This window comes from Myotis yumanensis, unplaced genomic scaffold (genome assembly GCF_028538775.1).
Source record: "Myotis yumanensis isolate MYYU_CA2020_CCGP unplaced genomic scaffold, mMyoYum1.0.hap1 SCAF_23, whole genome shotgun sequence".
Classification (NCBI taxonomy): Eukaryota; Metazoa; Chordata; class Mammalia; order Chiroptera; family Vespertilionidae; genus Myotis; species Myotis yumanensis.
In genome coordinates, this window is record NW_027223774.1 from 11008366 (window position 1) to 11026434 (window position 18069).

An 18069-nucleotide genomic window follows, 5' to 3' on the forward strand; every position below is an offset into this window, starting at 1 on the left:
AACATCAATGTGAGAGGGAAACATGAATTAGCTACCTCCTGCACGCCCCCTACTGGGGATCAAGCCCACAACAGGGAACCAGCAACCTCTCCAGTGCATGGGACAATGCCCAACCAACTGAGCCACACCCGCCAGGGCTCACTAAGTTCTCTTGATCATCACTGTGGCTGATTGCATTTTGCAAGAATGGCTATGACAGCCCTAGCTGGTTTGACTCAGTGGGTAGAGTGTTGGCCTTCAGACTGAAGGGTCCGACGTTCGATTCCAGTTAGGGCACGTACCTAGGTTGCAGGCTCCATCCCCAGCCCTGGTCAGAGCACATGCAGGAAGGCAACCATATGAATGTGTCTCTCTCACATCACATCAATGCTTCTCTCTCTCTCTCTCTCTCTCTCTCTCTCACCCTCTCTCTCTCTCTCTTTCCCTCTCTCCCTCCCTTCCACTCTCTCTAAAAATCAATGGAAAAATAGCCTCAGGTGAGGATTAACAACAACAAAAAATGGCTAAGACAATATCTCCCATCCTACATACTCTTGTAACATTCCTTTGAAACTTCTCCCATTGAGGGGATGGGTGGGTCTATGTTCATTGCCTTTCCTTGAAATTGGACTGGCTTTGGTGACTGACCAAAAGAATGTGGCAATGGCTTCTCGGCCTCATGTGCAGTATCTGTTCTTATCAATTTAATATCTGATGCGTCCTCTATCCCAGGACATTATATTAAGATATAATCTTAAAGGCACAGATATTCTTTTAGAAAATGAATGTAAACCTTACCCACTTAAAAGTTTCAGGCTCACTGAAAGTGAATATTTTTTAAAATATTTTTATGGATTTCAGAGAGGAAGAGAGATAGAAACATCAATGATGAGAGAGAATCATTGATCGGCTGCCTCCTGCACGCGCCCCACTGGGGTTGGAGCCCGCAACCCAGGCATGTGCCCTTGACCGGAATCGAACCTGGGACCCTTCAGAGTGCAGGCCGATGCTCTATCCACCAAGCCAAACCGGCCAGGGCGAAAGTGAACATTTTTTGCCTTTATTCAACAGCATCCTTCTTATAAATCATCCATTTAATAAATATCCTAAGAGTTAAAAAAGAAAAAAGAGCCCTAACCGGTTTGGCTCGGTGGATAGAGCGTTGGACTGCAGATTGAAGGGTACCAGGTTCGATTTCGGTCAAGGGCATGTACCTTGGTTGAGGGCACATCCCCAGTGGGGAGTGTGCAGGAGGCAGCTGATCAATGTTTCTAACTCTCTATCCCTCTCCCTTCCTCTCTGTAAAAAATCAATAAAATATATTTAAAAAAAGAAAAAAGCATGTGGCAGAAGGGGCACTGCCTAACTTCCGAGCTAAGTCAGTGAAGGGGAGGCTGTTTTCCCTCTGTTCAATGGGAACACGTGACTTTGAGCCCTGACAGAGGGGAAGCAGTCCCACTGGGCTGAGGCTGCATGTTGGGAGGACACCCGACCAGCCCCTAGCTCTCCAGCCTTTCACTATCCCACTTCCAACCTCATGAGATGTCCCAGGCCAGACCCAGCCAGTGAGGCCTCCCAGGAAGATAACGAAATGATAACAAAATGTGAAAGATAACGAAATGCGAGCTCCAAGTACATGGTGACGCAAGGAGATTAGACTTCAGGTGGTGAGTACACGATGGAGTCTACAGATGTCATATGAAATTTATGTAATGTTATTAACCAATGTTTCTCCAATAAATTAACCAATGTTTCTCCAATAAATTAATAATATTTTTTAAAGAGAAGAAAAAGTAATGGAATCATTGCCGCTGCTTCAAGCCACTAAATTTCAGGGCATTTTAAAAAATATATATTTTTTTTTATTGATTTCAGAGAGGAAGGGAGAGGGAGAGAGAGATGGAAACATCAATGATGAGAGGGAATCATTGATCGGCTGCCTCCTGCATGCCCCCTACTGGGGATCGAGCCTACAACCCAGGCATGTGCCCTTGACCAGAATTGAATCCCGGGACCCTTCAGACCGCAGGCCTATGCTCTATCCGCTAAGCCAAACCAGCTAGGGAAGTGTGAAGTATACCTATTTAGATGGTTGTGAGACCAATCTCTAGAACATTTTCATCTTGCAAAACTGAACCTCTTTGCCCACTAAACAACTCCCCATTTCACCCTTCACCCAGCCCTGGAAACCACCATTCTACTTCTGCTTCCATGAGTTTCACTATTCTAGATACTTCACATTAGTGAAATCATACAGTATTTGTCTTTTTGTGACTGTCTTATTTCACTTAACATCATGTCCACAAGGCTCATTCATGTGTAGCATGTATCAGATACTTCCTTCCTTTTTAAGGCTGAATATATTCCATTGTAAGTAGAGACCACATTTTGTTTCTGTTCATCCATCGGTAGGCATCTGGGTTGTCTCTACCTTTGACCATCATCAATAATGCTATGAACACGAGTGTACCAATATCTCGTTGAGATCCTGTATCAATTCTCTTGAGTATGTAGCCATGGGCCAGTTCATTTTTCAGCAACAGCTGATCAGAACAGCTGCCGAAAGTGACACCTTGGAACTCAAAAGGGGTGGAAAGCAGTTGTTTCGTAGATGAGGCTCCTGGGTTTAAGGATTACATAATTACCTCCACCCGGTGCCTGCTCGCCATTAGCCAAGGCAGCGGCTCTCCATCCCACCTGCGCATTAGAATTATCTGGGGAGCTATTCAGTAAATATGGTGATAGGCCCCACCTTCAGAGACTCTGATTAATTGGTCTGGGGTGGAGCTGAGACATTGGGATTTTTATAAAATGCTCCCCAGATGATTCTAAAATGCACCCGGGGGGAGAACCATGGAGCAAATATCTGTGTGCTACTTCATTCTAGTCTCAAATCTTTTCCTGTTCTTTCTGTTAGGGCCACAGAATTCTTAGGGCTGCTTAAAAGATACCAGATTGAGCTCTAGATGCCTCTGTACCACTTTTAGTCACACTTTCTTTATTTTTTTTAATATATATATATTTTTATTGATTTCAGAGAGGAAGGGAGAAGGTGAGGGAGATAGAAACATCAATGATGAGAGAGTCATTGATTGGCTGCCTCCTGCACGCCCCCCACTGGGGATAGAGCCTGCAACCTGGCATGTGCCCTTGACAGGATTCGAGCCTGGGACCCTTCAGTCCTCAGGCCAACGCTCTATCCACTGAGCCACACCAGCTAGGGCGCACACTTTCTTTTTTTGTTGTTGTTGATTTTGAGAGAGAGAGAGACACACACACACAAGTCGGTTTGTTGTTCCACTTAGTTATGCACTGATTGTTTGATTCTTGTATGAGCCCTGACCATGGATTGAACCTGTAACCTTGGGGTATCAGGACGATGCTCTGACCTACTGGGCTAGGGCCTAATCACACTTTCTAAGTCATTCTGTAGACACGGGCTCCCAGTTAGAGTAGGGGCTTATGTGAAGTATATTTACTTTGATGGTTGTGAGACCAATGTCTAGAACATTTTCATCTTGCAAAACTGAAACTCTATACCCACTAAACAACTCCCCATTTCACCCTTCACCCAGCCCTGGAAACCACCATTCTACTTCTGCTTCCATGAGTTTCACTATTCTAGATACCTCATATTAATGAAATCATACAATTGACAAATGGAGATTTAAAAACTAATCCTTTTTAATAAAAATGCAATACCTTTGGTAAAATATATTTCATTACACAGATAGATGGGTTTTCACCCATACAAGGTGTTAAAGGTAGAACTGTGCCCCCCGCAAAAAAAAATATGTTCCAGTTCTAATCTCTGCTGCCTATGAATGTGACCTTATTCAGAAATAAAGTCTTTGCAAATGTAATCAAGTTAAGATGAAATCATTAGGGTGGGCCTTAATCCAATATGACTGGTATCTTTTTAAAAATTTATTGATTGATTTTAGAGAGGAAGAGAGAGAGAGAAACATTGATTTGTTGTTCCACTTATTTATGCATTAATTAATATGTTCTTTTTTTTAATGCATTTTATTGATATTTTACAGAGAGGAAGGGAGAAGGATAGAGAGTTAGAAACATCCATCAGCTGCCTCCTGCACACATCCCACTGGGGATGTGCCTGCAACCAAGGTACATGCCCTTGACCAGAATCGAACCTGAGACCCTTCAGTCCACAGGCCAATGCTCTATCCACTGAGCCAAACCAGTTAGGGCAATTAATATGTTCTTGTATGTGCCCTGAAACCGGATCAAACCTGCAACCTTGAGGTATGAGGATGACACTCTAATCAACTGAGCTCCCCATCCAGGGCATGACTGGTGTTTGTTTGTTTTTGTTTTTTTTTATAGTGAAGGTGGAAATTTATTGAAGAATAAGTACAGACTCCCACATGGGGAGAGGGGAAGAGTCCCACTGACTTCCTGTTTCCATGGTTTATAAAGGCTGCAGTTCCTATGTCCTGACATCCCCTCTGATTGGTCAATATTCCCTTTTGAATTGGTTACTATAGTGACTCCTGAGGCCCTCCTCCCTCATTATCCTCCTATTCCTTCTGTGCTTTCTTCCTTCTTCTTTATATTGTAGCTATAGACCTTTTCTGGCTACTTCCAGTTCCCTTGTCTTGTGGAAATGTAACTTCACCAGGCTTCCTTGTGTTACCGAAACGTACCTTCTCCCAGTCTGTAGCCCTGTGGTTTTTTTTCCCTGGACCCCAGTTATAAAAATTCCCTAAACCTGCCTATATTCCCCTAAAATTCCTGTTTCAGTCCCCCCTCCAATTAGGAAACCCCAACTGCGTTTGGGGACAATGGACACTGATCTATCTGGCTGCTTCCTGCTGGCAAAGGGGTTGCAGTTTGGGGGGGCAGGTGGCAGTCAGGGTCCCATCGGAAGTGGGCTAACTAAGGGTCCACCGAGGATGGATGCAGCAGCCTTTGTCTGCGTTTCTATGTGAAGGACCATTTGTAGCTTTAGGGCTTCGAAATGGGAGGATATGAAACATTAAGAAATGGTGCCAAAACCGGTTTGGCTCAGTGGATAGAGCGTTGGCCTGAGGACTGAAAGGTCCCGGGTTCGATTCTGGTCAAGGGCATGTACCTGGGTTGCGGGCACATCCCCAGTAGGAGATGTGCAGGAGGCAGCTGGTCAATGTTTCTCTCTCATTGATGTTTCTAACTCTCTATCTCTCTCCCTTCCTCTCTGTGAAAAATCAATAAAATATATTTAAAAAAATGGTTAAAGATGAGTTAAAACAATATAAACCAAGGGCTGAGAAGGGGAGCTAGGTAATAGGGATGGCATTATATCTTTAATTGGTACCCAGTGGTGTCTTTTTTTTTTTTAATTGATTTCAGAGAGTAGGGAGAGGGAGAGAGAGATAGAAACATCAATGATGAGAGAGAATCATTGATCGGCTGCCTCCTTCACAGCCCCTATTGGGGAGTGAGCCCACAACTCAGGCATGTGCCCTCACCAGGAATGGAATCGTGACCTCCTGGTTCATGGGTCAATGCTCAACTATTGAGCAACATTGGCTGGCCATGACTGGTGTGTTTATAAGAAAAGGGAAATTGCGATGCAGACACACAGGGAGAAGGCCATGTGAAAGTGAAGGTACCGACTGGAATGGTAGATCTACAAGGTAAAGAATGCCAAGGCTTTCCAGAAGCTAGGGGAGAGGGGCATGGAATAGATTTTCCCTTCCAGCCCTCAGAAGGAACCAACCTTGCCAACACCTCCATCTTGGACTTCTAGTCTCCAAAACGGTGAGACAACACGGAACTTGTTTTAAGCCACCCTGTTTGTAGTACTTTCAGTATGTCGTTGGAATAGATTAATTCATGGATGAAGAATAATGGATGTCAGGTTGTCCTAGTGTTGGAAAAGGGACAAATATAGAAAAGGTGGCGGCTAGAATGAATCCTGTGGTATTCTGTTGGAATTAGTTATGAGTATGTCTTAGTTTCCTAGGGCTGAAATAACGAAGTTCCAGAAGCAAGGGGGTTTAAAACAACATAAATTTATTGTCTGAGGTCTGGGGGCTGAGAGATGAAGGTCTGAGCTCTCTGAAGGCCCCGGGGTAGGAATCACGCCCCGCCTCTTCTAGCTTCTGGTGGTTGCCAACAATCTTGGCATTCCTTGGCTCGTACATGCATCACTCCAAACTCAGCCTCTGTTGTCACATGGTGTTCTCCCCATGTGTGTACCTCCTTGTCTGATGACACTAGTCGTATTGGATTACGGGCCGGGCCCAGCCTACTTCACTGTGACCTCATCTTAGTCTAATTAGTGATCTCTTCAGTGCTTCTATTTCCAAGTAAGGTCACATTCTGAGGTTCCAGGAAGGCCATGAATTTGTGGGAAGGAGACACTATTCAACCCAGTACAGGTGCAAGGGTATATTTTAAATATATAATGAGCCTAACCGGTTTGGCTCAGTGGATAGAGCGTCGACCTGCGAACTGAAGGGCCCCAGGTTCGATTCCGGCCTGAGATCGGTGGAAGTCCTTCGGGACTTGCCCGCCTGGTCCCCCAATATTGCAAAATTATCTTGTGTCTTTTTCTCTCGTTTGTTGTGCGGCTCCGCTTTCAGATACCGAACCCTACTCCACGCAGAATGTGGAGGAAGTGTTACTCGACAATATATATGTATTTTTAAAAAAATAAATAAATATATAATGAGCCCGGCCGGTGTGGCTCAGTGGTTGAACCAGGAGGTTGGTGGGTGGCAGTAAGGAACTGGGTCTGGCTGTGGGTTTATAATTGCTGAAGTTGGGTGACGGGGACATGAAGGTTCACTTTATTAAATTCTCATTTTAAAGTTCTGGATCCAAAGCTGTTGTGCTATGCTGTGATACTTCCTGATCTCAGGGGGAAAGGCCAATGACAAGATCAGATAACCTCTTTGGGCAGGAAAGATGTTTAGAAGTCATGAAATGACCGGGCAGCAGAGGGTTATATGAAATATCTTTTGCATAAGCCTTTGGAAATGAACACTTAGGCTGAGTTATTACAGTGACGTGTACATGGAACATAGAAAAAAAAAAATAAAGGAGGTCTAACTATTTTGAAGAGCTAAAATAGACCCGAAGCATTAAATGATTAATTAATAGATTGACCTTGAAAGTGACCCTGAAGATCCAGGGCAGGTCGTCACCTGTAATTGGTTAGGGAGTGACCTGAGGCACTTCTCGTCAGTATGCAGTAATTCATGTGAAATGATCACTCTGTGAAAGGGCCCTGAAAATATAGCTCCCTGCTCTGGAAAGTATTTTCTCCTGCACGTCTAGCTCATTAAACATCTAAAAGAGTCCTTTCTTCCTCCCGGGCGCATTCTTCCACCTTCCCTCCTCCCCTCTCCTCCCCCTTCCCTCCAGGCACCTCACCATTACCCTCCTCTCTCCCTAGCTCCAAGGGTCCTTCCTTTTTGCCTGTATACCTTGTTTCCTCAGCCCATTTCATCTACAAATTACTTCCTCCACCTCTGTAATTTTGTAAGTAAATGTGCTCTAAAAAACAATAAAATAAGTAAATAAAAATAAACCAATAAAAGTGTCCTTTCTCTCTTCCCCCTTATGCTTTTCTAAAGCTTATAGGAAAAATGTAATGTAATGGTATAATGCAGTGGTCGGTAAACCGCGGCTCGCGAGCCACATGCGGCTCTTTGGCCCCTTGAGTGTGGCTCTTCCACAAAATACCACGTGCGGGTGCGCACGTACAGTGCGATTGAAACTTCATGGCCCAAGTGCAGAAGTCGGAGTCTATTTTGAAGAAGTGGCGTTAGAAAAAGTGGGGGGTGTTGGTCGGTGGGGCCACGAGATACGCAGCGCGGGGGAGGTACATTGTTTTGAGGTACCTTCGCTGAGGTCGACCCCTTCCAACTCTCTAATCACACTCGTCTTGTATACTTGCTTCAGATAGACGAGTGTGGATGGGAGAGTTGGAAGGGGTCGACCTCAGCGAATGTACCTCAATCAGATTGAGGACGTTTTTAGCAAAGGCCAGCTTAGGAGTACCCTAATTAAGTTAATAAAAATGTACCTACCTATATAGTTTAAGTTTAAAAAATTTGGCTCTCAAAAGAAATTTCAAAAAAAAAAAGAAATTTCAATCGTTGTCCTGTTGATATTTGGCTCTGTGGACTAATGAGTTTGCCTACCACTGGTATAATGGAAAGTTTGGGAGTAGATATGTTTTTAAACTTCTTTATTGGGTTGAAAGTCATGTGACATAAAATTAACCACTTTAAAATGAACAATTCAGCCCCAGCTGGTTTGCTCAATGGATAGAGCGTCAGCCTGCGGACTGAAGGGTCCCAGGTTCGATTCCAGCAAAGGGCACATGCCTGGTTTGCGGGCTCCATCCCCAGTAGGGGGCATGCAGGAGGCAGCCAGTCAGTGAAGTGATTCTCTCTCATCATTGATGTTTCTCTCTCTCCCTCTCCCTTCCTCTCTGAAATCAATAAAAATATATTTAAAAATAAATAAATAAATAAATAAAACGAACAATTCAGTGGCATTTAGTACACTCACCATGGGCAACCACCACCTCTATCTAGTTCCAGAACATTCCACCCCCAAAGGTGATGATATACATTTGTAGATTCCCAAGAATCTGACCATGACTTTACTATGCACCCAATTCCAAAAGAACTGAAAAAGTTCAGCATTACAAATTAATCTAACTTCGTATAAACAGCTATTTCCATTATTTAAGAACTACCATTATGCCAAAACCGGTTTGGCTCAGTGGATAGAGCGTCGGCCTGCGGACTGGAAGGTCCTGGGTTCGATTCCGGTCGGGGGCATGTACCTGGGTTGCGGGAAAATCCCCAGTAGGAGATGTGCAGGAGGCAGCTGGTCGATGTTTCTCTCTCATCGATGTTTCTAACTCTCTATCTCTCTCTCCCTTCCTCTCTGTAAAAAATCAATAAAATATATTTTTTTAAAAAAAAGAACTACCATTAACTTCGGTCATTAGGTGATCATTAAATACCATCGTCATGTTGCACGACACTCTATTATTCCAGGTGCCTGTTCTCTAGTGCCAATGACAACCCACACATTATTGTGATGCCCAGAAAACTCCCCTGAAATTTCCTAAACACCCCGAGGGAAGCGGTACTGTCCCCCTTGAGAACCAGTTGATAACCAAAACTCATTTCCCTCAATAATTTCCAGAATGGACTCTAGGGGGCAACATCATCTCCTTAAGAATCAGGTAGGCTGCCGAACCGGTTTGGCTCAGTGGATAGAGCGTCGGCCTGCGGACTGAAAGGTCCCAGGTTCGATTCCAGTCAAGGGCATGTACCTGGGTTGCGGGCACATCCCCGGTGGGGGGTGTGCAGGAGGCAGCTGATCGATGTTTCTCTCTCATCGATGTTTCTAACTCTCTGTCTCTCTCCCTTCCTCTCTGTAAAAAAAATCAATAAAATATATTAAAAAAAAAAAAAAAAAAAAAGAATCAGGTAGGCCAAAACCGGTTTGGCTCAGTGGATAGAGCCTTGGCCTGCAGACTGAAAGGTCCCAGGTTCGATTCCAGTCAAGGGCATGTACCTGGGTTGCGGGCACATCCCCAGTAGGAGATGTGCAGGAGGCAGCTGGTGGATGTTTCTCTCTGATCGATGTTTCTAACTCTCTATTTCTCTCCCTTCCTCTCTGTAAATCAGAGAACCCCAAACAAAAGGAATATATTAAAAAAAAAAAAAAGAATCAGGTAAAAGGATCATCTCCTAGCCAGGGTTGGGCAAACTTTTTGACTCGAGGGCCACAATGGGTTCTTAAACTGGACCAGAGGGCCGGAACAAAAGCATGGATGGAGTGTTTGTGTGAACTAATATAAATTCAAAGTAAACATCATTACATAAAACGGTACGGTCTTTTTTTTTTTTAGTTTTATTCATTTCAAATGGGCCGCATCCGGCCTGTAGTTTGCCCACGGCTGAACTTCATCACTCCCTAACTCCCCAGTACATTGGATCAGCAAGGAAGAAAGGGAGAGAGTTATTGGGTTGGCAGTCAGCAGGATGCAACACACCATAATGCTTCTCTTTGGCCAAGGGTCTCCTTTCCATGGGCCGAGGCTCTAACCACTGAACAAAGCTGCCTAGGGCAGCATTTCTTTTTTTTTTTTTTAGTTAAATCTTTATTGTTCAGATTATTACATTTGTTCCTCTTTTTTCCCCCCATAACTCCCCTCCTCCCAGTTCCCGCCCCACCCTCCGCCCTCATTCCCCACCCACTGTCCTCATCCATAGGTGCACGATTTTTGTCCAGTCTCTTCCCGCACTCCACTCCCCTTTCCCCCCCAAGAATAGTCAGTCCATTCCCTTTCTATGTCCCTGATTCTATTGTAATAACCAATTCATTCTGTACATCAGGTTATTTATTCACTTGATTCTTAGATTCACTTGTTGATAGATGCATGTTTGTTGTTCATAATTTGTATCTTTACCTTTTTCTTCTTCTTCCTCTTCTTAAAGGATACCTTTCAGCATTTCGTATAATACTGGTTTAGTGGTGGTGAACTCCTTTAGCTTTTCCTTATCTGTGAAGCTCTTTATCTGACCTTCAATTCTGAATGATAGCTTTGCTGGATAAAGTAATCTTGGTTGTAGGTTCTTGGTATTCATCACTTTGAATATTTCTTGCCATTCCCTTCTGGCCTGCAAAGTTTCTGTTGAGAAATCAGCTGACAGTCATATGGGTATTCCCTTGTAGGTAATTGAGTTTCTTTCTCTTGCTGCTTTTAAGATTCTCTCTTTGTCTTTTGCTCTTGGCATTTTAATTATGATGTGTCTTGGTGTGGTCCTCTTTGGATTCCTTTTGTTTGGGGTTCTCTGCACTTCTTAGACCTGTAAGTCCATTTCTCTCACCAGGTGGGGGAAGTTTTCTGTCATTATTTCTTCAAATAGGTTTTCAATATCTTGCTGTCTCTCATCTTCTGGCACCCCTATAATTCGTATGTTGGTATGCTTGAAACTGTCCCAGAGGCTCCTTACACTATCTTCATATTTTCGGATTCTTTTTTCATTTTGCTTTTCCGGTTGGGTGTTTTTTGCTTCTTCGCATTTCAAATCTTTGACTTGGTTCTTCCGCTCCTCTGGTCTGCTGTTGGGTGTCTGTATAATATTCTTTATTTCAGTCAGTGTATGCTTAATTTCTAGTTGGTTCTTTATCACAGCATCGAGGGTCTCATTAGATTTCTTGAGGATCTTATCAAGTTTATCGGCAGTTTCTAGAAAATTATTGAAAGACCTTAAAAGTGCGTCTTTTAGCTCTATATCCTCCATTTCTGTCATGTTTCTTTGTCTCCGAATTTTTTATGCTTTCTTGGTGCACCCCCTTGTGGTCTTTGTGCGCAGTCTTGTTGTAGTTAAGCCTTGATTGTTGTCGGCAATACTGGGGGTGAATTGACCTCCAGGCTAACTGGCTATGAGAGTCAGCTGTGTCTGCAGTGGGAGAGCTTCTGTGCTGGATCTCTAGGGCGGTGCTAGTCTAGCGTTTGCCTAAGGCTATCCGGCAAATGCCTCTGTGCAGGGCTTGGGCAGGGTGGGTTCCTGGGGGATCTACAGGGTGGGCGGAGCGAGCAGTTATGGCTGCTCTCAGATCCGTCCCCAGGGGCTCTGCCTCTCAGAGTCCCGGAGAGGAAGCTGCATTGGAGTTCCGACCAAAGCCAGACAGTCCCGCTCCTCCTGTTTGAGTCTGGGTCCCTAGAGACTCGCCCGGATCTGGAGCTCAGAGTCTGAAACTCCCTCCTGATTGAAAACAACAACCGAGCCCTCCGCCACCGGCCCGCTCCACATGCACTCCGCACCTTAGTATTTCACTTCCACACTGCGCCTCCTCTGAGACTCGGTATGGATTTCTCTTTCCTTCTAGTTGTAGGATTTCCACTCAGCCAGCCTTCCGGTGGTTCTGGGTGATGTCCGTTCCGTCTTTTAGTTGTATTTTTGAAGTGGTTGTTCGAGGCAGCAAACTCCAGCGTTAACCTATGCCGCCATCTTGGTTTCCCAAGGGCAGCATTTTGACTTTTCTAACAAGACTCCATGGAGCAGATAAATAGATTGGCAAGCTTTTCCCATGTCTTTTTCAATGCTATCTGGAATCAATTTATTGACCATTTCTACACTTAGCTTAGCCTAAAGGCCGAGAGGTGATATCAACCCTTTCTTTCCAATCATTTGTCTCCACCTCTTGGGTCATGATCTATAACTTTTCTTCAGGATTTGGGAACTGTTGATGCTGAGCAAAAGAGGTCCTCCAAATCTGATTGTTGCATTTTTCAGCCAAACCCATACAGAATAGACAGCTAATAACCATCAGTAGTCTTGACCTCAACATGAGCTTAACTATAGTCTAGTGGGGACAAGATACAGCCATTTTTTAACTCTGGGGTATATTTTGTCAAGGGTAAGACCCATACCATGGAAACTAGGCAATTTTTGCACTGACCATCTTTAGTTAAGAGCTTGCATTTTCTTTTTTTTTTCAAAATATATTTTATTGATTTTTTACAGAGAGGAAGGGAGAGAGAGATAGAGAGTTAGAAACATAGATGAGAGAGAAACATCGACCAGCTGCCTCCTGCACATCTCCCACCGGGGATGTGCCCGCAACCCAGGTACATGCCCTTGATCGGAATCGAACCTGGGACCCTTCAGTCCTCAGGCCGACCCTCTATCCACTGAGCCAAACTGGTTTCGGCATGAGCTTGCATTTTCTAAATGCAATTCCATCATTCTGCAGATCAGCAGGCTCACCTCAAAAACACAACCCTTGATGCAATTTTGCTTCCTCGAATTCTCATGACTAGTGTTTTTCCAACATTTCTCACATTGAACATAGCTGGTGTTTTCACATCATACCACTCTTTCTTAGAAAATGGATCAACCGCTTTCTTCCTGGCTCCTTTTTTGCCATCTTTTGTAAGGTGCTTGTTCTTCTTCTTTTTTAAATATACAGTGGGGCCTTGACTTAGGAGTGTCCCGACTAAGGAGTTTTTCAAGATACAAACGAGCACTCTCTCGGCCAATTTTTTGCTTTGAGTTGCCAGCTAAAATTCGGGTTAAGAGCCAGCTTCAGATACCCCACCGCTAGTTGGCGCAGCGAACGTCACAGTGAACGCCACAACATCAGCCCAGAATCAAGTATCATTGTAATGGTGAAAATTGATGTGACATACGAGTAATTTGAGTTACGAGCTCCATCACGGAACGAATTAAACTCGTAGGTCAAGGCCCCACTGTACGTATTTTTATTGATTTCAGAGAGGAAGGGAAAGGGGGAGATAGAAACATCATGATGAGAGAGAATCATTGATTGGTTGCTTCCGGCACACCCCTTCCTGGGGATTAAGCCCGCAACCCAGACATGTGCCCTGACCAGGAATTGAACTGTGAGTGACCTCCTTGTTCATAGGTTGATGCTCAACCACTGAGTCACACCGGCGGGCAAGGTGCTTGCTTGTTCTTGCCAATTGCCATAGTGCTGCTCAGAGAGCCAAAAGGCCTCAAGGGCTATTTTATTTTATTTTTTAAGAAATATATTTTATTGATTTTTTACAGAGAGGAAGGGAGAGGGATAGAGAGTTAGAAACATTGATGAGAGAGAAACATCGATCAGCTGCCTCCCGCACACTCCCCACTGGGGATGTGCCCGCAACCAAGGTACATGCCCTTGACCGGAATCGAACCTGGGACCCTTCAGTCCACAGGCCGACGCTCTATCCGCTGAGCCAAACCGGCCAGGGCAAGGGCTATTTTAAATAGTGCTGCTAAGAACATCATTGTCGCCCTAGCCAGTGGTCGGCAAACTGCGGCTCGGAAAACCGTGGCTCTCGAGCCACATGTGTCTCTTTGGCCCCTTGAGTGTGGCTCTTCCACAAAATACCACGTGCAGGCGCGCATGTACAGAGCGATTGAAACTTCGTGGCCCATGCGCAGAAGTCAGTATTTTGTGGAAGAGCCAGTATTTTGTGGAAGAGCCATACTCAAGGGGCCAAAGAGCTGCATGTGGCTCACGAGCCGCGGTTTGCCGCCCACGGCCCTAGCCAGTTTGGCTCAGTGAAGAGAGCATCGGCCTGCAGACTGAAGGGCCCCGGGTTCGAATTCCAGCCAAGGGCACATGCCCAGGATGTGAGCTTGATCCCTAGAAGGGGCATGCAGGAGGCAGCCGATCAATGATTCTCATCATTGATGTTTCTCTCTCTCTCTCTCCTCTCTAAAATCAATAAAAAAATATATTTTTTAAAAAGAACATTCTTGCCCTAACTGGTATGGCTCAGTGAATAGAGCATCGGCCTACAGACTCGAGGGTCCCGGGTTCGATTCTGGTCAAGGGCACATGCCTGGATTGCAGGCTCGATCCACAGTTAGGGGGCGTGCAGGAGGTAGCTGATCAATGATTCTCTCTATATATATAACTGATTTCAGAGAGGAAGGGAGAGGGAGAAAGAGAAACATCAATGATGAGAATATATGTATATATATTATATTCTTATCATGTCTTCATATGCATTTCTGTTAGGTATGCATTTGGGGTGGAATTGTTGAATCAGTGTAGATCAGCGGTTCTCAACCTGTGGGTCACGACCCCTTTGGTGGTCGAACGACCCTTTCACAGGGGTCGCCTAAGACCATCCTGCATATCAGATATTTACATTATGATTCATAACAGTAGCAACATTACAGTTATGAAGTAGCAACGAAAATAATTTGATGTTTGGGTCACAACATGAGGAACTGTATTTAAAGGGCCAGAAGGTTGAGAACCACTGGTGTAGATATATGTTCAGCTGTAGTTTATGTGGCCAGGCTATTTTCCAAAGTGGTTCTAAGGGAATTTCCGTGTTTCATCTCTGCTCTGGTCACTTTCCTCCCGTACCAGGCAATTCTCCAACTGGCAGATACCAGCCTTGGCTATTCTAAATAAACTTGGAAATAGCCCCCTGGAAGTTAATTCAAAATTTCACCGTACATTTGCGAATAGAAGCAGTCTTGTGTTGGTTTTGCCCTGTAGTTGTTAGCTGATTAACCCTCTTATCTCTTCCTTCCATCCTCTGGCCTGCTTATTTTAATACTAGAGGCTCGGTGCAGGACATTCACGCACTAGGGGGGGGAGGGGGGTGTCCCTCAGCCCGGCCTGTGTCCTCTTGCAGTCCGGGGTCCCCCGAGGGGTCCTTAGGGCTGCTGTGCTCACCAGCCATGAGCTTGGCTTCTGGCTGAGTGGCGCTTCCCCTGTGGGAGCACACTGACCACCAGGGGGCAGCTCCTGCATTGAGCATCTGCCCCCTGGTGGTCAGTGCGCATCATAGCGACCAGTCGTTCCACTGTTCGGTCGATTTGCATATTAGCTTTTTATTATATAGGATAAGACATCTTGGAAATTTTTTCTTGAGATAGACACATTGATTGGTTTCCTTCTGCTGGTGCCCCCACTGGGGCTGGGGATTGAACCTTGACTGGGAATCAAACCCTTGACCCTTTGTTCCATGGGCCAAAGCTCTAACCACTGAGCAACTGGCCAAGACCCTTCTTTTTTTATTTTTTTTAAAATATATTTTATTGATTTTTTACAGAGAGGAAGGGAGAGAGAGAGTTAGAAACATAGATGAGAGAGAAACATCGATCAGCTGCCTCCTGCACATCTCCTACTGGGGATGTGCCTGCAACCCAGGTACATGCCCTTGACCGGAATCGAACCTGGGACCTTTCAGTCCGCAGGCCGACGCTCTATCCACTGAGCCAAACCGGTTTCGGCTCTTCTTTTTTTTTAAACTGTGAATTGAATCTGCAGACTTTTGGTATGTAGGATGATGCTCCAAGCAACTGAGCTACCTAGCCAGAGTAAGAGGAAATCTTTTTCTTTTTTAATGTTTTTATTTATTTTTAGAGAGAAAAGAAGGGAGAGAGAGATAGAAACATGGATGCGAGGAAAACATCGATTTGGCTGCCTTCTACACACCCCCTACTGGGGATTGAGTCTGAAACCCAGGCATGTGCCCTGACAGGGAATTAAACCATTGACTTTTTGGTGCATAGGCCAACGCTCAACCACTGAGCGACACCTGCCAGATAAAAGGGAATCTTTTAATTAGCCTATGAGAGAGACCTTTTCTTTTTTGCATGCATGATTATAATAAAATGTTGGCTCATAACTAAATTGTCCAAAAAAGGTTTCTTTAACACACCAAGAGCTAGTAGAGGAGGGTTATGGGAATAGAAAGGAAAAATACTGTAAATGGGTCATTATGGATAATTGTAAAAGTTGCCATTCTATGCTTTCTATGATTTCTGAACCCCATGTATTCTAGTTATGGACCCAACAACACTGATTGAGACCATAGACTACATCTATGAGGACAGCACCCTATCCTTTTCAAGATGTGGTTTCCAGAGGGCAACATCTCTAAAGTTTCAACAGGCAATCCTACAATTCTGGAGGGCCACCTGCTTTTAGGTAATGAGGAAAATGAAAAGACCAGCAAATCCCATTAGGCAAGATTTCTTCAATGCTTTGATAATACCAAGTCCTTCTGACATTCTAGACCAGTGGTTCTCAACCTTCCTAATGCCACGACCCTTTAATACAGTTCCTCATGTTGTGGTGACCCCCAATTTCATTGTTACAAATTGAACGTAATTAAAGCATAATGATTAATCGCAAAAACAATATGTAATTATAAATGTGTTTTCCGATGGTCTTAGGTGACCCCTGTGAAAGGGTCGTTCGGCCCTCAAAGGGGTCGCGACCCACAGGTTGAGAACTGCAGTTCTAGACGTTACTTTGACTTACCATTTAATTGTTGATTAGGATTTAGATTTGGTAGAGTTATGGGAGATTTTCAAGTTTCAAATGATTTTTGTCTGGCAGAAAACACAACCTTGAAGGACATTAACCAGTTTTGTATCAAACTTTCCAACCTAACTCCTGCATTCTTTTCCCCAGTCTATACATACTCATTCCTCAAGGTCCTCCCGTGAACAAGCTTTATTTTTCTGCTGGTTCTCTCACTAATGGAAATAACATCATTGATGCATGCTAACCATGTTTTTGTGTGAAGGGCACATTTTTTAACTTTTAAAAAGTTATACCATGAAAATAGTTAAGTCCAGGGATGTAATTACTGGCAGAAATAGGGCAGGGGGGTGGGAATAACACCGATTCCCAACAAAGTATTATTTTAATGAAGGTGAATTGGTGACCTTTCCCATGAAAAGGATCCATTGTAATCAATCTACCACCAGTGGTTGGGAAGTGGGACACTGGATATGTGGACCTTATCCACAGTGCCTGCCTGAGTTCAGTCTCAAATACCATTTCCACATGGTGATGAATTGAAGCTGGGTCTGCCCCCTTCATCACTTGGTGTGTCCCATAGTGCATCATCACCTGGGATTGTGGCCCGTCATCCAGTCTTCATAGAATCCACGCATAATCCAAGAGCTAATTCTCAGAACAAGAGGTCTTGGCTTTCTATAAATCCCCAGGGTGTATGCTTCCTATTGTTTACCAGAAGTCCATAGACTACCTGTAAGCCCGTAAGAGGCAATGGAATGCCAGCGCTGATTTAAAAAAAAAATTGTGATGCTTATGCCTAATCCTATAACCTTGAGCCAGGTTCAGTCTGTATCCATTAAATGGGAATAATATTATCTATCCTGAGTATAGTTATGAGGGTTAAAGAATTTTACGTTATACTGTTCCGAATCCGTTTAGTACTTCCAAGTCCAGCATTTGAGAGCCTTCTATCTACTAATTAGGTTGTAAAACTCCACCAAAGCCCGCCCCTCTTGCACCGCCCAGGGATGACGTCATTGACCGAGGTCCCTAATGACATCATCTCCCGGCTTGCCTGGCTCCATCTTCCCATTCTCCGGAAACCTACAACTCCAGCACCCGACCTCCGGCTTTAGGTTATTTTTTTCCTCTCCGTAGCCCGATTTTCTCCCCTCCCATCCTCCCACCTAAAACTTTCTACTCTTCCCGCTTTCCCTCAAGCTAGCAATTTTCGGTTCTTCCTGCTGCTTCTCGGGCGAATTACTCAGAAATCGTTTACTCTCTTAATTAATCGCCTCCCTAGCCATCCCTTCA

General features: G+C 44.4%; 1 protein-coding gene and 1 pseudogene across 2 annotated transcripts in view; both read left to right on the forward strand.

The window, feature by feature from the left end:
• The first annotated feature begins 642 nt into the window (after positions 1-642).
• Positions 643-816, forward strand: LOC139000401 (U2 spliceosomal RNA; annotated as a pseudogene).
• A 15568-nt stretch (positions 817-16384) lies between these two features.
• ZC3H4 (zinc finger CCCH-type containing 4) overlaps positions 16385-18069 on the forward strand; it is a 43664-nt gene continuing 41979 nt past the window's right edge. The window contains exon 1 of one of the 2 annotated variants that reach the window (XM_070402351.1): positions 16385-16434. The gene's annotated coding sequence lies outside the window, so the exon portion shown is untranslated. Of the gene's footprint in view, positions 16435-17804; positions 17892-18069 lie in introns of those variants that run through there. The other variant, XM_070402350.1, reaches the window with a different exon arrangement.